Below are 18,836 nucleotides of genomic sequence, written 5' to 3' on the forward strand. Positions count from 1 at the left end.
ACACATACCCATGCTGGGTGGGAGAAATCTCTCTGTAAATGGACAATTGTGTGTAAAAAAAAAATCAAACAATTGTCATGTACAGAGATATTTCTACCACCCAGCATGGGTATGTGTAAAAATACACCACAAAACACATTATACTACTTCTCCTGAGTACGGCGGTACCACATGTGTGGCACTTTTTTACACCCTAAGTGCGCTAAGGGGCCCAAAGCCCAATGAGTACCTTTAGGATTTCACAGGTCATTTTGCGACATTTAGTTTCAAGACTACTCCTCGCGGTTTAGGGCCCCTAAAATTCCAGGGCAGTATAGGAACCCCACAAATGACCCCATTCTAGAAAGGAGACACCCAAAGGTATTCCGTTAGGAGTATGGTGAGTTCATAGAAGATTTTATTTTTTGTCACAAGTTAGCGGAATATGACACTTTGTGAAGAAAAACAATTCAAATCAATTTCCGCTAACTTGTGGCAAAAAATAAAATCTTCTATGAACTCACCATACTCCTAACGGAATACCTTTGGGTGTCTCCTTTCTAGAATGGGGTCATTAGTGGGGTTCCTATACTGCCCTGGCATTTTAGGGGCCCTAAACCGTGAGGAGTAGTCTTGAAACAAAAATGACCTGTGAAATCCTAAAGGTACTCATTAGACTTTGGGCCCTTTAGCGCAGTTAGGGTGCAAAAAAGTGCCACACATGTGGTATTGCCGTACTCGGGAGAAGTAGTATAATGTGTTTTGGGGTGTATTTTTACACATACCCATGCTGGGTGGGAGAAATACCTCTGTAAATGACAATCTTTTGATTTTTTTACACACAATTGTCCATTTACAGAGTTATTTCTCCCACCCAGCATGGGTATGTGTAAAAATACACCCCAAAACACATTGTACTACTTCTCCCGAGTACGGCGATACCACATGTGTGGCACTTTTTTTGCACCCTAACTGCGCTAAAGGGCCCAAAGTCCAATGAGTACCTTTAGGATTTCACAGGTCATTTTGCGGAATTTGATTTCCAGACTACTCCTCATGGTTTAGGGCCCCTAAAATGCCAGGGCAGTATAGGAACCCCACAAATGACCCCATTTTAGAAAGAAGACACCCAAAGGTATTCCGTTAGGAGTAGGGTGAGTTCATAGAAGTTTTTATTTTTTTGTCACAAGTTAGCGGAAATTGATTTTAATTGTTTTTTTTTCACAAAGTGTCATGTTCCGCTAACTTGTGACAAAAAATAAAATCTTCTATGAACTCACCATACTCCTAACGGAATACCTTGGGGTGTCTTCTTTCTAAAATGGGGTCATTTGTGGGGTTCCTATAATGCCCTGGCATTTTAGGGGCCCTAAACCATGAGGAGTAGTCTTGAAACCAAATGTCGCAAAATGACCTGTGAAATCCTAAAGGTACTCATTGGACTTTGGGCCCTTTAGCGCAGTTAGGGTGCAAAAAAGTGCCACACATGTGGTATCGCCGTACTCAGGAGAAGTAGTATAATGTGTTTTGTGGTGTATTTTTACACATACCCATGCTGGGTGGGAGAAATAACTCTGTAAATGGACAATTGTGTGTAAAAAAAATGAAAACATTGTCATTTACAGAGATATTTCTCCCACCCAGCATGGGTATGTGTAAAAATACACCCCAAAACACATTATAGTACTTCTACTGAGTATGGCAATACCACATGTGTGGCACTTTTTTGCAGCCTAACTGAGCTAAGGGGTCCAAAGTCCAATGAGCACCTTTAGGCTTTACAGGGGTGCTTACAATTTAGCACCCCCCAAAATGTCAGGACAGTAAACACACCACACAAATGACCCCATTTTGGAAAGTAGACACTTCAAGGTATTCAGAGAGGGGCATGGTGAGTCCGTGGCAGATTTCATTTTTTTTTGTCGCAAGTTAGCAGAAATGGAAACTTTTTTTTTTTTTTTTTTTGTCATTAAGTGTCATTTTCCGCTTACTTGTGACAAAAAATAATATCTTCTATGAACTCACTATGCCTCTCAGTGAATACTTTGGGATGTCTTCTTTCCAAAATGGGGTCATTTGGGGGGTATTTATACTATCCTGGAATTCTAGCCCCTCATGAAACATGACAGGGGGTCAGAAAAGTCATAGATGCTTGAAAATGGGAAAATTCACTTTTTGCACCATAGTTTGTAAACGCTATAACTTTTACCCAAACCAATAAATATACACTGAATGGGTTTTTTTTTATCAAAAACATGTTTGTCCACATTTTTCGCGCTGCATGTATACAGAAATTTTACTTTATTTGAAAAATGTCAGCACAGAAAGTTAAAAAAATCATTTTTTTGCCAAAATTCATGTCTTTTTTGATGAATATAATAAAAAGTAAAAATCGCAGGAGCAATCAAATAGCACCAAAAGAAAGCTTTATTAGTGACAAGAAAAGGAGCCAAAATTCATTTAGGTGGTAGGTTGTATGAGCGAGCAATAAACCGTGAAAGCTGCAGTGGTCTGAATGGGGAAAAAGTGCCTGGTCCTTAAGGGGTAGAAAGACTGTGGTCCTCAAGTGGTTAAATGAAACAAAGATTATAGCCCATATCTCTCTTAGTTCAGGTGTCTTTTAAAGTAAACCTGAGGTGAGAGTGATATGGAGGCTGCCATATTTATTTACTTTTAAGCAATACCAGTTGCCTTGGCTGACCTGCTGATCATCTGCTTTTAATACATTCAGCCATAGACCCTGAACAAGCATGCAGCAGCTCAGGTGTTTCTGACAATATTGTAAGAACTGACACGATTAGCAGCATGCCTGTTTCTGGTGTCATTTCGACTCTACAGCAGCCAAATAGATCAGCAGGGCTGCCAGGCAACTAGTTTAGTTTAAAAGGAAGTAAATATGGCAGCCTCCATATCACTCTTACCTCAAGTTCACTTAGTAGTAGATTTTACTTAGAAATGTCCAGATTGCCCCACCTCAGTAGACTAAAGTGTGTGTGTGGGGGGGGGGGCATGCTTGACGGGAGGGCAGAGGATGAGCGCTGTAATAGCGCAGGAGATTTGGGCGCAGCCGGCGCCACCATTGGTAGTGCACTGTGAGTAACTTCAGCGCCGTCAGAAGACTGAGCGGTTGTTGCTCTTAAAACACTATAATTCGGCCTCCAGCAATGGCTGGAAGCCGAATGATATAATTCCCCACTATCCACGTGGACGTGGAGGGGGAATAGTATTTATGCCGCCGGGAACTTGTTCAGCAGCAGGATAAGCCATATACCAGCTATGTCCTGCACAAAAGTCTCCCGGCGGCCAATTCATATGTACGTGGGCAGAGGATTCTGTAGTGCTTAATAAAGGTTTCTTATTATCCTGTTATAACCCTGAGCCACGCCACAGCTTTCTGTTTTGAATGATAAAGCAATTTTTTTCTCCTATTCATTTAGTTTGACTTACTTTTGTCATTCTTTTGATTTATGTCTTATGACCTAATGATTTCTCAGACCACAGAGAAGATTAATAGCTGTTTGCTGTATGGCAAATTAGACTAGTCAATCGGTAAGCAAAATTTCTCTGTAGCTATCAAATCAATCATACATTTAATATTGTTCCTGAATGTAATGCATGAAAGGGGTGACTGCGTCCAACACTATTCATTTGACCTTTCAGCATGCTTTCTGGTAAAAAGCAGTGATGTGCTTGTCTGAATGACACCCCTCATTACTCATCTCTATAGGTTGCATAACCAGTGTCTTGTCAAAATGTGTTGCAATGTCGCCAAGGTGAAAATATTTTTTAGTTGTAAATAACACTGTATCTAGCGCTCAGGTATTGATTTTACAACTAAGTAATTACATTTTGTAGCCACTCTCTCCACAGTACTGCATTCACAGCACACTTGGATAATGCACTTTAAAGGGAAAGAATCATAAATATTCCTTATTTTGGAGAATACACACACACACACACACACACACACACACACACACACACACACACACACACACACACACACACACACACACACACACACACACACACACACACACACACACACACACACACACACACACACACACACACACACACTTGCAAAAGTATTCGGCCCCCTTAAAGTTTTCCACATTTTGTCACTTTACTGCCACAAACATGAATCAATTTTATTGGAATTCCATGTGAAGGACCAATACAAAGTGGTGTACACATGAGAAGTGGAACAAACATCATACATGATTCCACACATTTTTTACAAAAAAATAACTGCAAAGTGGGGTGTACGTAATTATTCAGCCCCCTGAGTCAATACTTTGTAGAACCACCTTTTGCTGCAATCACAGCTGCCAGTCTTTTAGGGTATGTCTCTACCAGCTTTGCACATCTAGAGAGTGAAATCCTTGCCCATTCTTCTTTGCAAAACAGCTCCAGCTCAGTCAGTTTAGATGGACAGCGTTTGTGTACAGCAGTTTTCAGATCTGCACAACAGATTCTCGATTGGATTTAGATCTGGACCTCAACTGGGCCATTCTAACACATGGATATGTTTTGTTTTAAACCATTCCATTGTTGCCCTGGCTTTATGTTTAGGGTCATTGTCCTGCTGGAAGGTGAACCTCCACCCCAGTCTCAAGTCTTTTGTAGACTCCAAGAGGTTTTCTTCCAAGATTGCCCTGTATTTGGCTACATCCATCTTCCCATCAACTCTGACCAGCTTCCCTGTCCCTGCTGAAGAGATGCACCCCCAGAGCATGATGCTGCCACCACCATATTTGACAGTGAGGATGGTGTGTTCTGAGTGATGTGCAGTGTTAGTTTACCGTCACACATAGCGTTTTGCATTTTGGCCAAAAAGTTCCATTTTGGTCTCATCTGACCAGAGCACCTTCTTCCACATGTTTGCTGTGTCCCCCACATGGCTTGTGGCAAACTGCAAACGACATTTCCTATGCTTGTCTGTTCACAATAGCTTTCTTCTTGCCACTCTTCCATAAAGGCCAACTTTGTGCAGTGCATGACTAATAGTTGTCTTTGAGGAAATGCGGAAAAGCCGCCGCGAAGACTCAGTGAGGCGGCTGACTCCGTGTTCAACATGGCAGCTGGCGCACAGTCAGAGCGCGGAGAAACCGCCGCATGCTCTAACAGGGCGGCGGATTCCATGTCCAATGCGGCAAGTTGCACGCATAGGCCTGCTCCTTTCAGTAATGCGGAATGCAGAGAAACCGCCACACGCACGGACAGCGGTGCGGCGGTTTCCGCATCCAACACGGCAGAAACATTACAACACATGACTGGTGTGGCTCGGACTGATAGTCCACATTGGTTTAGGAGGACGCGCGCGCAGAGAGGCAGGGCCTTTATGGCAGTCAGAAGGGGGTCAGCTGACCAAGCCGGTCAGCTGACAAATTCAGCAACAATCATTGGTCCAGCACTTAGGGGAGGCGCTGGAGAGCGCTAGTGTATATATACTGGGTGCTGGTCATTCATCTGGTGTCTGGCGTTGCGATCACTACATGGTAGCACTCAGACCTTTGTCAGTATCTGTGTTATTAGACAGTTTCGTAGGTGTTGATGATCACGGAGCTCACACCTTAGCCTAGGAATTCTGTTAATAATTGTATTCTAATCTAGACCAGTTTCCAAGGTGTTGATGGCCAAGGAACTCACACCTTAGTCTGGGAATTCTGTACCATTTGTATTGTTGTTATTATTCTAGTCCAGTCCCTGGAGTGTGAGGATCTTGGAGTTCACACTCAAGTCTAGGCATTGTTGATTATCTGTAATGACCCTTCTGCTTTCCTGACCATTCTTCTGATCTCTGATTTTGTACCTTTCTCTTTCTGCTACCTTGTTGCCAAACTCTACTAGTCCCTGGATTCTGCATCTGTCTCTGTACTGCATCTGTCCGTGTGGTTACGACCTGGCCTGTCCGACCTCGAGAACTATCTCCCCTGTTAAGAGATAGTTCACAGATCCGTTATTGACACTGCCCCTTGGTGTCACTCACGCTCTGTCCTTCCCATTCTCTCAGCCTGGCTCCGCCCCTTTGGGGAGCATCAGACCCGTGGAAGGAATCTGATCCAGAGCAGTATCTCTCACTGCCTAGCACCTATCTCTCAGGTGCTTTCCTCAAAGTATTACCGTTGTACCAAACACTCTCATCCCTCAGGTGTCCAGAGGTTAGAAGATATATCTGATTATCGGTGATACTGCAGATCATCAATAATCGGGTATATATCTGTATTCTCGGTGATACTGCAGATCACCGGTAATCAGACCCTCTCTGTGTTACACCGATCGTTACATTGTCCTATGGACAGATTCCATTTTGGTCTCATCTGACCAGAGCACCTTCTTCCACATGGTTGCTGTGTTCCCCAAATGGCTTGTGGCAAACTGCAAACGGAACGTCTTATGCTTTCTGTGAACAATGCCTTTCTTCTTGCCACACTTCCATAAAGGCCAACTTTGTACAGTGCATGACTAATAGTTGTCCTATAGACAGAGTCTCCCACCTGAGCTGTAGATCTCTGCAGCTCATCCAGAGTCACCATGGGCCTCATGGATGCATTTCTGATCAGCGCTCTCCTTGTTCGGCCTGTGAGTTTAGGTGGACGGTCTTGTCTTGGTAGGTTTGCAGTTGTGCCATACTCCTTCCATTTCTGAATGATCGCTTGAACAGTGCTCCATGGGATGTTCAAGGCTTTGGAAATCTTTTTGTAGCCTAAGCCTGCTTTAAATTTCTCAATAACTTTATCCCTGACCTGTCTGGTGTGTTCTTCGGACTTCATGGTGTTGTTGCTCCCAATATTCTCTTAGACAACCTCTGAGGCCGTCACAGAGCAGCTGTATTTGTAGTGACATTAGATTACACACAGGTGCACTCTATTTATTCATTAGCACTCATCAGGCAATGTCTATGGGCAACTGAAAGCACTCAGACCAAAGGGGGCTGAATAATTACGCACACCCCACTTTGCAGTTATTGATTTTTAAAAAATGTTTGGAATCATGTATGATTTTCGTTCCACTTCTCATGTGTACACCACTTTGTATTGGTCTTTCACGTGGAATTCCAATAAAATTGATTCAGGTTTGTGGCAGTAATGTGACAAAATCTGGAAAACTTCAAGAGGGCCGAATACTTTTGCAAGCCACTGTATACTGAAGTTAGATTAATTTAAATTTGTATTAATGCTATATCAACTGCTCCAGTGTGAGTCTAGTGTTTGCAGACATCTTTGACTGGTGAGAGAGAATTGTGCTTAAACCTTTCCTCCATATCCAGTTCAGAAATATGGTATCTTAGGAGGCGACGATCACTGACCAGATGCAGCATATTGCAACATGTAGTGTCTTAACCATGCTGCTGATCACTGTCAGTGTTTGATGTGAAATCTTCAATGTCTACCTAGTCTTCACAAGAACACCCTGAAAATGGGTGGTTGACCACTGCCTCTAATGGGCAGTAGATTCATTACTGCTGGTTACTAGCAAGTTGCAGACCTGGTAAACACCCCACTGGAGATGAAGACCAGCTGAATAGGAGGGCAAATTTCAGATAGAGTAGTTGAAGTTCAGAGCAATGGTTGATGCAGGCAGCAGGCTAAGAAATGGTTGGTATCTTGGCAGGGGTCAAGGAAGGAAAGACATAGGTTGGGGGTCAGGCATATATTGGGACAGGTGGCAGGGCAGGGTTTGGCAATAAGGACTAGAGATGGATGTATAAGTACCTTCATCTATGCTCCAGGAACACACAGCAGGAAAGGTGCACACCTATGTAGATGCCACTGAAAGCAGAAATGTAGAAATGCACCTTCAGTAATATTGTACACGTGCACATGTACATGAAAGGTTATAAATGCATAAATACACATTGATCAGAGAGGTATTGGACAAGTAAAAAAACACTGTTGAGCTGACTTGCTGTCTACAAAAAGGTAATTTTTAAGGCTCATACACACGGGCTACAACTGTTGCTGGAAACGCATGGCACGCACATGTTGCGGCGACAGTTCCTCCGTGTGTATGAGACGTGCGCAGTGCGCAAGGAACTGTTGCTAATCAGAGCTGTCGCCAGGCGATTGACTTGGCCAATCGCCGGCAACAGCTGTTGCTGGAACCGTCGCTAGTCTCAAGTCGGTGCGGTCTTGTATGCTAGTCTCTAGCAACTCTTGTGAGTCCGACAGTTCATTGAACCTGCGACAGAATTTGCTGAGCAACAGTTTCCGCTATGTTGCAGACAGGTTGTTGCCGCGTGTATACAATCGTCTCTTGTATACAACTGTCATTGCTGGAGACTTTCAACTGTTGCTTGTCTCCATGCAACTGCAGACATCCGTGCCTCGTGTGTATGTAGCTTAAAGGATACCACAACTGACATGTGGCATAATGAGTTAGACATGGGTATGTACAGTGCCTAGCACACAAATAACTATGCTGTGTTCCTTTTTTTCTTTCTCTGCCTGAAAGAGGTAAATATCAGGTATGTAAGTGGCTGACTCAGTCCTGGCTCAGACAAGAAGTGACTACATTGTGACCCTCACTGATAAGAATTTTCCCCTTTTTTATCTCTTTCTTGCTCTCAGAAGCCATTTTCTTCTAGGAAAGTGTTTTATAGTTGGAATTTCTTATCAGTGAAGGTCACACTGTAGTCACTTCCTGTCTGAGTCAGGACTGAGTCAGCCACTTACATACCTGATATTTACCTCTTTCAGGCAGAGAAAGAAAAAAAGGAACACAGCATAGTTATTTGTGTGCTAGGCACTGTACATATCCATGTCTATCTCATTATGCCACATGTCAGTTGTGGTATCCTTTAAGTGGAGCAGAAAGGGAAGGGGGGGCCAGGTCAAAAACGGACTATATGAATCCAGTAAAATACTTTTTGGTATCCCTTTTCTATGACTTTGTAACTACCTAAGAGTAGCAGGCAAAGTAAGTTTTTAAACCCAACCAGTCAAGTAATGAAAAATTAATTGTGCAGTACACCAAACGTGCATTAGAGAGAAGCTGTCATTCAGAGCCCTTGAATTTTAATTTTTAGAGTAAGAAACCGGAACACAGCCTAGTTCTATTTAGTCGTAGGACTGTACATACACATATTTATCTTATCATGCCACATGTCATTTTAGGTACCCTTTAAAGGGAAGGTCTGAGCTAATAAAAAAAAACAAAAACAATTTACTTCCTTACCTTGGGATTCCTCCAGCCCCGGCAGCTGTCCTGTGCCATCGCCACAGCTCCGCTCCCCGCTGGTGGCCTGGAGTCCCCTCCGGTGTAGATGGTGACCTTGTCAGGTCGATCACTACTGCGTCTGCACGAGCGCCCCTGTCAATCATGCTGATGTCATCTGAAGTGTACTGTGCAGGCGCAGTAGTTCTGCGCAGAACATTACAGGTGATGCCGGCAGTAAATGCGCGTTAGCATCTACACTGGAGGGGACCACGGGCCATCGGCTGGAAGCGGAGATGCGGCGAGGGACATATCTGCTGCTAGGGGCTAGAGGAAGCTCCAGGTAAGTAGATCTTTTTTGTTTTTATCAAGCTCGGATCTGTCCATTGAGTTTTGCAAGAACCTTTTAAGTATTTCTGCAGCAGTGCATGTTTACGTCTACATCGGAAGACCTGACACTTTCATACATATGGCAAACAGGAAGAATCTAATACTGTAGAAATGACAAGGGGAAGCCAGAGCAATGTAAGTGCCTGGGTAGTGCAGAGGAATAGGAAATCCACTGAGAGAAGCAGACCCAAACCTGTAGCATTCAAGATGTAGTGGATTTACAGAATTCTAATGAGCATATTTTTTTGTGCATTTTTTTGGGACTTAACATGGTCTGCTTTGACATGAATTTCAATGAAGGGAATGTTGGCAAGAATTTACTGCTGCACAATTACTGTATCCCAGTGTTGTGTTTGATGCTTCAAGTTTCTAGTATTATGATTATTATTGCTGTTTCTAGCAAATTAGCATTTGATCGAGTACACTACCAGGCAGGAAGGATATCATTATCTTTTATGTGGTTCCAACCTATTACATAGCACTGTTAATAAGCTTGAAATTGTTAGACATCACACAGGAGTAAAGCAATGCTTTGCTCAAAAGAATTTACAATTCTGTGTTTTACAGAAAGGGCCTGTATGCGATCTTCAGCTGCCTGCATAGCATTTGCTGTATTGATGAAGATGCTCAGACTAATCTTTTATATACAGTTTCTCATGTTCAGGGGAATATTTTTGCTCCAGTATTAACCACTTCACAACCGAGGGGTTTTACCCCTTCAGCATCCGAGCAATTTTCTCCTTTCAGCGCTCCTTACATTAATTCGCCTATAACTTTATCATTACTTATCACAATAAAATGAACTATATCTTGTTTTTTTCACCATCAATTAGGCTTTGTTTAGGTGGGACACTATGCCAAGAATTATTTTATTCTAAATGTGTTTTAATGGGAAAATAGGAAAACATTTGGAAAAAAAAAAAACATTATTTTTCAGTTTTCCGCCGTTATAGTTTTTAAATAATGCATGCTACTATAATTAAAATCCATGTAACTTATATGCCCATTTGTCCCAGTTATTACACCGTTTAAATTATGTCCCTATCACAATGTTTGGCGCCAATATTTTATTTGCAAATAAAGGTGAATTTTTTTCAGTTTTGTGTCTATCCCTAATTACAAGCCCATAGTTTATAAAGTAACAGTGTTATACCCTCTTGATATAAATATTTAAAGATTTCAGTCCCTAAGGTAACTATTTAAGTTTTTTTTTTATTGTAATTTTTTTTTTATTTATTTTAATATTACAAAAAAAATTATTAGTAACAATTGGGAAGTATGGGAGTTAATGAGTTAAATTTAATAGTGATAATATTGTATTTGTATGTGAAAAATGTGTTTGGGTGTAGTATTACTTTTTGGCCACAAGATGGCCACATTTTTTTTACAGGCGTCCTACAAGCGTCGGAAGGACGCTTGCAGGAAGGGAGGCTGGGAAACTGAGTTTTTTCACAATGATCGGCTGCTTCTCATAGAAGCATGCGTATCATTGCGGGGGCAGAGATCAACGAACGGGAATGTATTTTCCCGTTCATTGATCTCCGAGCGGGCAGCGGCGTGCAGGATCGTGGGAGTGGGAGCGGGAGCGCGGACAGCGGCGGTAGCGGTGGGGGGTGCGTATATCTACGCTCCGGGCGGGGAACTGAAGTCCACAGGAGCGTAAATATACTGTACCCGGGCGGCGAAGTGGTTAAGTATGCTATATTGCCCTTGTGACTAATAGCATTATGAACCATATTACCACAGATGAGTTGGCATACAGAATCTTGGTCCAGTCCTTAACGCAAATGTCTATATGGGCAAAAGGCAAAAGTACATGTAGAGATCCTCAAATGCTGCATATAACACCACTTATGACAATATCAACCTTTTAATTGCAGCTGTTCAGTTTTGTAGATTTGTAAACCTAATACGCACCAGAACAAATGTATTAATATTTTAATAGGTCTTGCTCTGTGTACAGAGATAGGTTGGAAATTCAAGACTGTCATACAGAATTGAGCATTTTAATATTTGCTGATAAAATGTTTGTGGCTCTTTTTTCTTCCCCACAACTTGGGGGAATAAAAAGTGGGTGCCCCTTATATGCCAAAGATATGGTAAAATGTGGTGCAGGGAAGCACTTCTCACCTGCTGCTGCTGGGCTCCTCTCCCCCTCACGCTGTTCCTCTTCTCCTCCTGCAACTGCTGATAGCCTGATATGCTGTGGCAGCCTGCTACTATACAGCTTTGTGTCCTCTGTACTTCTTCATTAGTGGTTGTTACTGTAATCCCAGCGGTGCGGCCCACGTGCACCGCTGGGGTTACACTAACGACCAGTGAGGCCTGGAACCCACTACAAAATGCTATCGCTAATCGCAATCGCTAGCGTTTTGTATGAGCGGTTTGTAAACGATTTCATGAGTGTTTTTCCATTAACCTCCAGGACAGGTCCACCACGAGAACGACAGGCTCCTCCCAGGAACAGGAAACGTCCAGATAGAGTACTCTATAAATCTTTGTCCAACCCCTTGATCCTCAGTTGACGTTTCCTGTTCCAGGGAACAAGGAGTGCTCTGGTCGCTCGCCGGTCCGTCAGACCAGGTGTGTTTGGGACCCGGTTGGCGGCGGATGGTGGACCTGCCTAGAGAGGTGTTGGGGTCTGGTGGGGAGAAAGCGAGAGTTACCTTCTCCCATGGCTGTCCTGGCTGCCCGAGTTGCGGTGGATCCGGAGGACACGCGCGGCGTCCATGATTTCCCTGGAGCGGAGGCTAATGGCGCGCCGGAGGTGACGTGGATAGTCATGCGGGCCTCCAGAGGGTAGGCAGCTGATTGCCCTCAATGGCGGTGTACGCGTGACGTACTTCCGCCCTTACGCGGCGTCACTTCCGGTCGCGTGGGGAAGAGACGCCGGAAGCCTGCATGGTTCGGCAGTTCGTGTGCTGAACGGAGCGGGATGGACGCTAAGCAGGAGCCAGGAAAGGTAAGCGTGGCGGAGGCTTGGTGACCTATATGGTATGAGCTGTACGCCCTATGCCGCGTCTGTACTGAGGTCTGTTATTAAAATTGAGACTATGCAGTATAACATAACAGCCTGCTTAGCGTCTGATCTGAGGTCTGTATAACTATGCATAGAATAGAATGCTGGTACAGATTATTCGGGGAGATATACGGAGAGGTGTATATATATGTTTGGATATTAAGACCTCATAGATATATGGACAACATAACAGTTATATGATTGGCCTTTATGATATATTCCCTTGACTACTATATGCAAAGAAGGTATATATATTATAGATTTTAGATGGATTATATGTATATGATATCTCTATACATGTTCCTTCTTTTCCTGGTCTCAGGGTTGCTATCACTCTTGATATTTGTGCACCAGGGTGTTTTTTCCCTTTTGGTTTGAGAAAGAGGGATGACATTGTTTTTGTTATTATAGGGCCCGGAGTCTACTGAGCCGACAAGGCCAAGAAGGCGGTGCCCGCTCTGTGATGCAAAAATGGCCCATAATTATAATAAGCAGTTTTGCCAACCTTGTTTAGTAAATATAATACAGGAACAATCAGGGGGTTTAAAGGAAGAATTAATGTCAGCTGTTAAAAGAGAAATGGCTGACACAATTAAATCATTAAGAGAAGTATTTGCCTCTGCTATTCCCCCAGCAACAGAAGCAGTAATTACAGGTACGAGTACGTCCATGCCGACCGTGGAGATACCAAATGCTGAGTCTCAGCCTATTAAACATAAAAGTAAAAAGATGTTAAGACTTGGGATAGATGTCCCAAGCTTGATGCAGCATTCTCACAGGTTAATAAAGACAATTTAGCCTTTGAGGATCTGGGGTATCTGAAAGATCCACAAGATAAGGAAGTAGAATTGCCTTAAAAAGGCCTGGACAGCAGCAGGTGCAAATTTTAGACCAGCAGCAGCTACAACATGTGTAGCAAGAGTTATATCTCTTTGGGAAGCAGTGGCTGCATGGTGTAATGGATAAGGGTTCTGCCTCTGACAAAGGAGACCAGAGTTCAGATCTCAGCTCTGTCTGTTCAGTAAGCCAGCACCTATTCAGTAGGAGACCTTAGGCAAGTCTTCCTAACACTGCTATTGCCTATAGAGCATGCCCTAATGGCTGCAGCTCTGGTCCTTTGAGTAATTAAAAAGGTAGTGTGGTTCATGGTCTAGAGGTTAAGACAGTTACCTACTAGCTACTACACACTGCATACTGGGTTCAGATCCCAGCTATGGTATATAAGGCCGGCGGCCACACTAAGCCGAAAGCGCCGCTCTCGTCAGATCGTGGAGGCTAAGCGGCTTCAGGCCTGGTTAGTAGCTGCATGGGAGACCGGCTGTGAACCCCAGGTGCTGCAGGTGAGGAGCTTCTAAGCAGGAGATTCTAGAATCATTAGAGGTAGTTTCCAAGGCCACAGACTATATAATTGACGCAGCAGCCGAGAACATCAAGGTAAACGCAAAAACCTCGGCATTGATTAACACAGCAAGGTGCAGGAGGCTTTACTCCTTGAATCCAAATGAGGGAATATTCGACAAGGGTTATGCGTTTCCACCAATCCAACTGATTCCACGGATTTTACAAATCTAAACCTGTCAGCCTGGCTTCTGAGAAGTCCCCTCTAAGGATAAAGGGAGTTTAAGAGAGGGTCATCAGTACCTTGTTAGACTGTAGGAAGAAGGGACAAGGAAAATATACTTAAGATATTGGAAAACCTTCAATATGTGGCAGGAAGAGTCAGGGTTCAAGGGTGAATAAGTACCGACTGTTTTAGGGTTTCTACAGGATGGTGTAGCAAAGAATATGTCATTAGTACCTTAAAGGTACAGGTAGTGGGAATATCTACCTTTCGGGAGGTAGGGTTAGCAAAGGACCCCCTTATCATCCAATATTTTAAATCAGTAGAAAGGAAACCTATGGTAAATAGGAAAGTTGGGATGTATCCTTAGTTTTGAAGGTATTGAAAATAGAGCCCTTGAACCCATATCATAAATTCCCTTCAGACTCCTAACAATGAAGATTGTATTTCTCATAGCTATTACCTCGGCTAGACGGGTGAATAAGTTAGAGGCCCTATGTTGCGACGAACCTTTTTGTATAATATTTAAGGATCTATTACCGTTATTTGAAGAAGAGCCGGGGTTAGATGTCAGAAGATATCTTATATGCTACTTAGAGAGGGTAGCGGAGTTTAGGAGTTCTAGAGCCTTGCTAGTCAACACTTCAGGTGCTACAAGAGGCGGAAAGATGTCAAAAGGATCTATAGCTAAATGGGTAAAACTATGCATAGAGGTATAGGATTACAGGAAATACTGTGTTAAATACAGTTAGAGCCCATTCAGCCAGAGCAGCAGCCACTTCATGGGCTTACAGAGCGAGTGCTACGCCAGAAGAAATCTGCAGAGTGGCTACATGTTTAAGTCTAAGCACCTTCTCTAGACACTACAGAATGAACCTGATGTCTGCAAGGCAGCAATCATTTAGAAGGAAAATCCTGCAGGCAGTCAGCCCACCCAAAATTGGTAAGATTCTTGCTCATCTTCTCGTGGTGGACCTGTCCTGGAGGTTAATGGAAAAACCAATGTTAGTTACCTGGTAACATCCTTTTTAGTAACCTCCAGGACAGGTCCGTAACCCACCCGAGTAAAGGATTTATATGTGTATATAAGTACAAGAAAAGTATATGTATATGCAGTATGAATATTAAAACCCCTTTGTTTTTAGGAACAGTACTTGGAATTGACTGAGGATCAAGGGGTTGGACAAAGATTTATAGAGTACTCTATCTGGACGTTTCCTGTTCCTGGGAGGAGCCTGTCGTTCTCGTGGTGGACCTGTCCTGGAGGTTACTAAAAAGGATGTTACCAGGTAACTAACATTGGTTTTTGGTAGGGATTTTAAAAAGTGTAATCAATTTGCCAGCGGTTGTGTAGTGATTAGCGTTTTAAATTCTGATTGGTCCTTTCAATTAATTTTGTTACAGTGTGCAGTAACTTCAAAACGCTAGCAAAATCGCTCTGTTTTGATGAGCGATTATGCCAGCATTTATATACTTTACATTGCAGAAACGCTAACGCTAAAAGCGAAAAATGCTGCATGTCCTGCGTTTTGCGATTTAGTAATTGCAATTGCTTCAGTGGAATTTGGCCCATCCATTACCATTAGCTTAGGGAAATTGCTAGAGGTTTGAATCTCTCCCTAAATGCTCAGAAAATCGCTCTAGTGGGTTTGAGCCCTAATGGGGATGTATGGAAGCCACAAGAAACAGAGCTGTTTAGCGGCAGGAGGCTGCAGTGTACCAAGATATTGCCAGTAGCTTCAGGAGGAGAAAAGGAGCGCTTCTGCACCAACAGCACCAGAGTGAGGGGGAGAGGAGCACGGCAGTAGGACCAGGTGAGAGGTGACATGTTGGTGAAGTGTTGCTTAGCTAGTGGGCAGCAAAGGTTAGTATAGTGTAACTGTAACTGTAGTGTAACTAGTGGGTGCTGCAAGGGTTAGGATAGTGTAGCTGGGTAGTGTAGCTTAGAGACTGCTTGGGGGTGCAGGGGAGGGATTTAGTATTTTCCCCCTAACTTCTGCCCTCGAAACCTAGGAGCAAATGTAAATACTAATACTAAATTGTGTGTGTGTGTGTGTGTGTGTGTGTGTGTGTGTGTGTGTGTTCTATCTGTCAGGTTAATCTCCCTGCACCACTTGTCACATGACTGCAGAATGCCAGTTACTGGTTGTTCTGTGATATAAACATGTGTTCCCCCAATTACTCCAATCTACAGTCGAGGAGTTAATGCTACAAAAAGAAAGGGATTGCAAACCTTGTAAAAGATGCAGAAGATACAGGGTGTCCAAAATAAGATAAATACAATGTTTCCTTAGTTGATCAAATTAAAATGGCTTTTTTGTATACAGTGGCATCGCTAGGGTGTCACTTACTCGTGTGGTATTAACCTCCCATGGACCACCTCCTTAACAGTAGGTTGCCTTAGGTTTTTGCGCAACTCCCCTACAGATAGCAATAATATGCACCCATTGCCACCATTTATAACTCCTCCCCACCCACCTTAAGCATTATCTCTGGTGGCAGAAAGGGGTTCTAACGTCTTCCCTCCCTCTCCTATGGGTCCTCTCCGTTGCCTTGCCTATTTCTATGCAGAGACTAGTGCAGCAGGTAAGCTAGATTCTCACCATCTCCAGTACGTCTCCTGAGTCCTGACTGCCCACCACTTTCAGCCTTCTGTTCTCTACCTTCTGCTTCTACTGCATGTCATGTAATGCAAGTGCAGTAGCAGCTGACGCTAGTGAGATAGTGGTCACAGTGGAGTGGTTAGTACTTGGGGCAAATGGCGCTGGAGATGGTAAGGCCTGGATCACATGGATGCTGGCGGAGCAGCAAATGACTGCCACTGCGCTCCCATTCAGATTAATGGGTAGCACCTGTACCATTATTTCATGCTCTTTGCTGTAATTTGCTTAAACGCTGTGCTTTTATCCCCATCCCCCCTCCATCATAGAGAAAGGAGCACCTAGTAGACTGAAGACTGAGCCTGGAGAGGCGAGTCCTCCTTCCTCTCTGCTCTGCCCGCCTGTTGCTCCGCCCCTTCACCAACCGTTATTACGCCACTTTACCCAAGACTGTGAAAAAATGCCCCGCCTGCCCTCTGCCCGGAATTCTTCTGACACCCAATGCTGCCTACATCCCCCACACCCCATTGGCACTTGTGTTCAGTATGCATCTTTGGAAGTTCCTTGATGTCCTTTTGCAGATATAGGCCCTGATGTAATTACTTGTAATAAATCCGATATAATGGAAAGAATGATTACAGGTCTGAAAACGTTTTGTAGGTTGAGAATAAAACTATGAGGTACCTGTTTTTAATGAATTCACATTTTCAAAAACATCCACGAAATGTTTGGATCCATTCCTTTTTCCAGGTTGTGTAATGAATTTACAAGATTAGTTTGTAGTATGAACTACTGTATAAAGCAGTGAATGTTATGTCTGTAAAAAAAATTAGTAAAGAGTCGAGATCTAGGAAAAACCTTCAGGATGTTGGGAGCTTTTGACACCTTCGACAATACAAAAACCGCGCTCTGTGCCGCCTTACTGACGATAGCATGTCCAATATTCTTTTGTATGATGCTGTTCCCATTGCTGGAGTTGCAGCATTAAACTAAGTTGTTACGTATAGCAAAAACAATTCACTAACCTTAACTCCTGTCTTTAATAACTCTTCTGAGCTGTTTTACAGTTATCACAATGATATCACCATGGCGATAACTGTAAAACAGCTCAGAAGAGTTATTAAAGACAGTTAAGGTTAGTGAATGGAGGCCAATGTTTATTGAAATTACAAAAGTTTGCCTTCTTAAAACAGAAGGTATTTGTGATTATTCTAGTTGGAGTGAATTCTGAGATGTCTCCCACGATTCATCACTGCTGAATATGCAAATCATCTCTTTGTTTTCCCTGATAGCTAAACACCCCCCCAAATCCGCTGGAATGCAATGATGTGTCAGCTTGTTAAATGTACAGAGCCACAATATTCTAACATGCATTATTGAAATTACATACCTCTGTTGAGGGCTATTAGCTTGGGTTGTGCATGGAATGACCAAACTGTGGGTTCATGGAATGCGACTTGGTGGGTAGTAAGACCAAATAATTAAATGGGTACCTTCTGCTGATGGTTTTGGCCAGATTTATAATGACTTTTATGCAGGACTTAGCTGAAGATGAAACCTGCATTTGTACTAGCTCAGCAACACTTATTAGGCCTCTTGCACACTGCAAGCGATTCCGATTCAGATTCCGCTTTTTAATCAGTTTTTACATCCGATTCAAATTCCGATTTGCAGTGTGCAGGGAGCAAACTGCAAATCGGAATCTGAATCAGATGTAAAAACTGATTAAAAAGCGGAAACTGAATCGGAATCGCTTGCAGTGTGCAAGAAGCCTTACTGTCACTACCTGGGCTTCAAGTGAACCAGAGACTAAGCACCCTCATGTATATTACCATATATATCAGTGGGAACATTAGAGAAAACACCTACCCTGCTCTGTTTCATTCTTAACTGCTCAGCTTGCTTCTTACCAGCCCTGATAAAATCCGTAACTGAGCATTCAGTCTGGTTTTGCTCAGGAATCTTTATAGCTGAGTCATTATAGCAGAGCCACAAGGGGGCAGGCTTGGGCTTGAAAAGACATCACAGAAGACTGACTCTGCTATAATGATTCCTGAGCAAAGCCAGACTGAATGCTCAGTCGGGGATTTTATCAGGGCTGGTAACAAGCAAGCTGAGCAGTTAAAAA

At 43.2% G+C, this 18,836-nt stretch overlaps 1 protein-coding gene and 1 pseudogene across 1 annotated transcript in view; both read left to right on the forward strand.

The window, feature by feature from the left end:
• GRIP1 (glutamate receptor interacting protein 1) overlaps nt 1-18,836 on the forward strand; it is a 799,607-nt gene that overhangs the window by 155,198 nt on the left and 625,573 nt on the right. The window lies entirely within an intron of this gene.
• On the forward strand, nt 13,773-13,890 carry LOC137564619 (5S ribosomal RNA; annotated as a pseudogene).

Source organism: Hyperolius riggenbachi, chromosome 3, assembly GCF_040937935.1.
Source record: "Hyperolius riggenbachi isolate aHypRig1 chromosome 3, aHypRig1.pri, whole genome shotgun sequence".
Lineage (NCBI taxonomy): Eukaryota > Metazoa > Chordata > Amphibia > Anura > Hyperoliidae > Hyperolius > Hyperolius riggenbachi.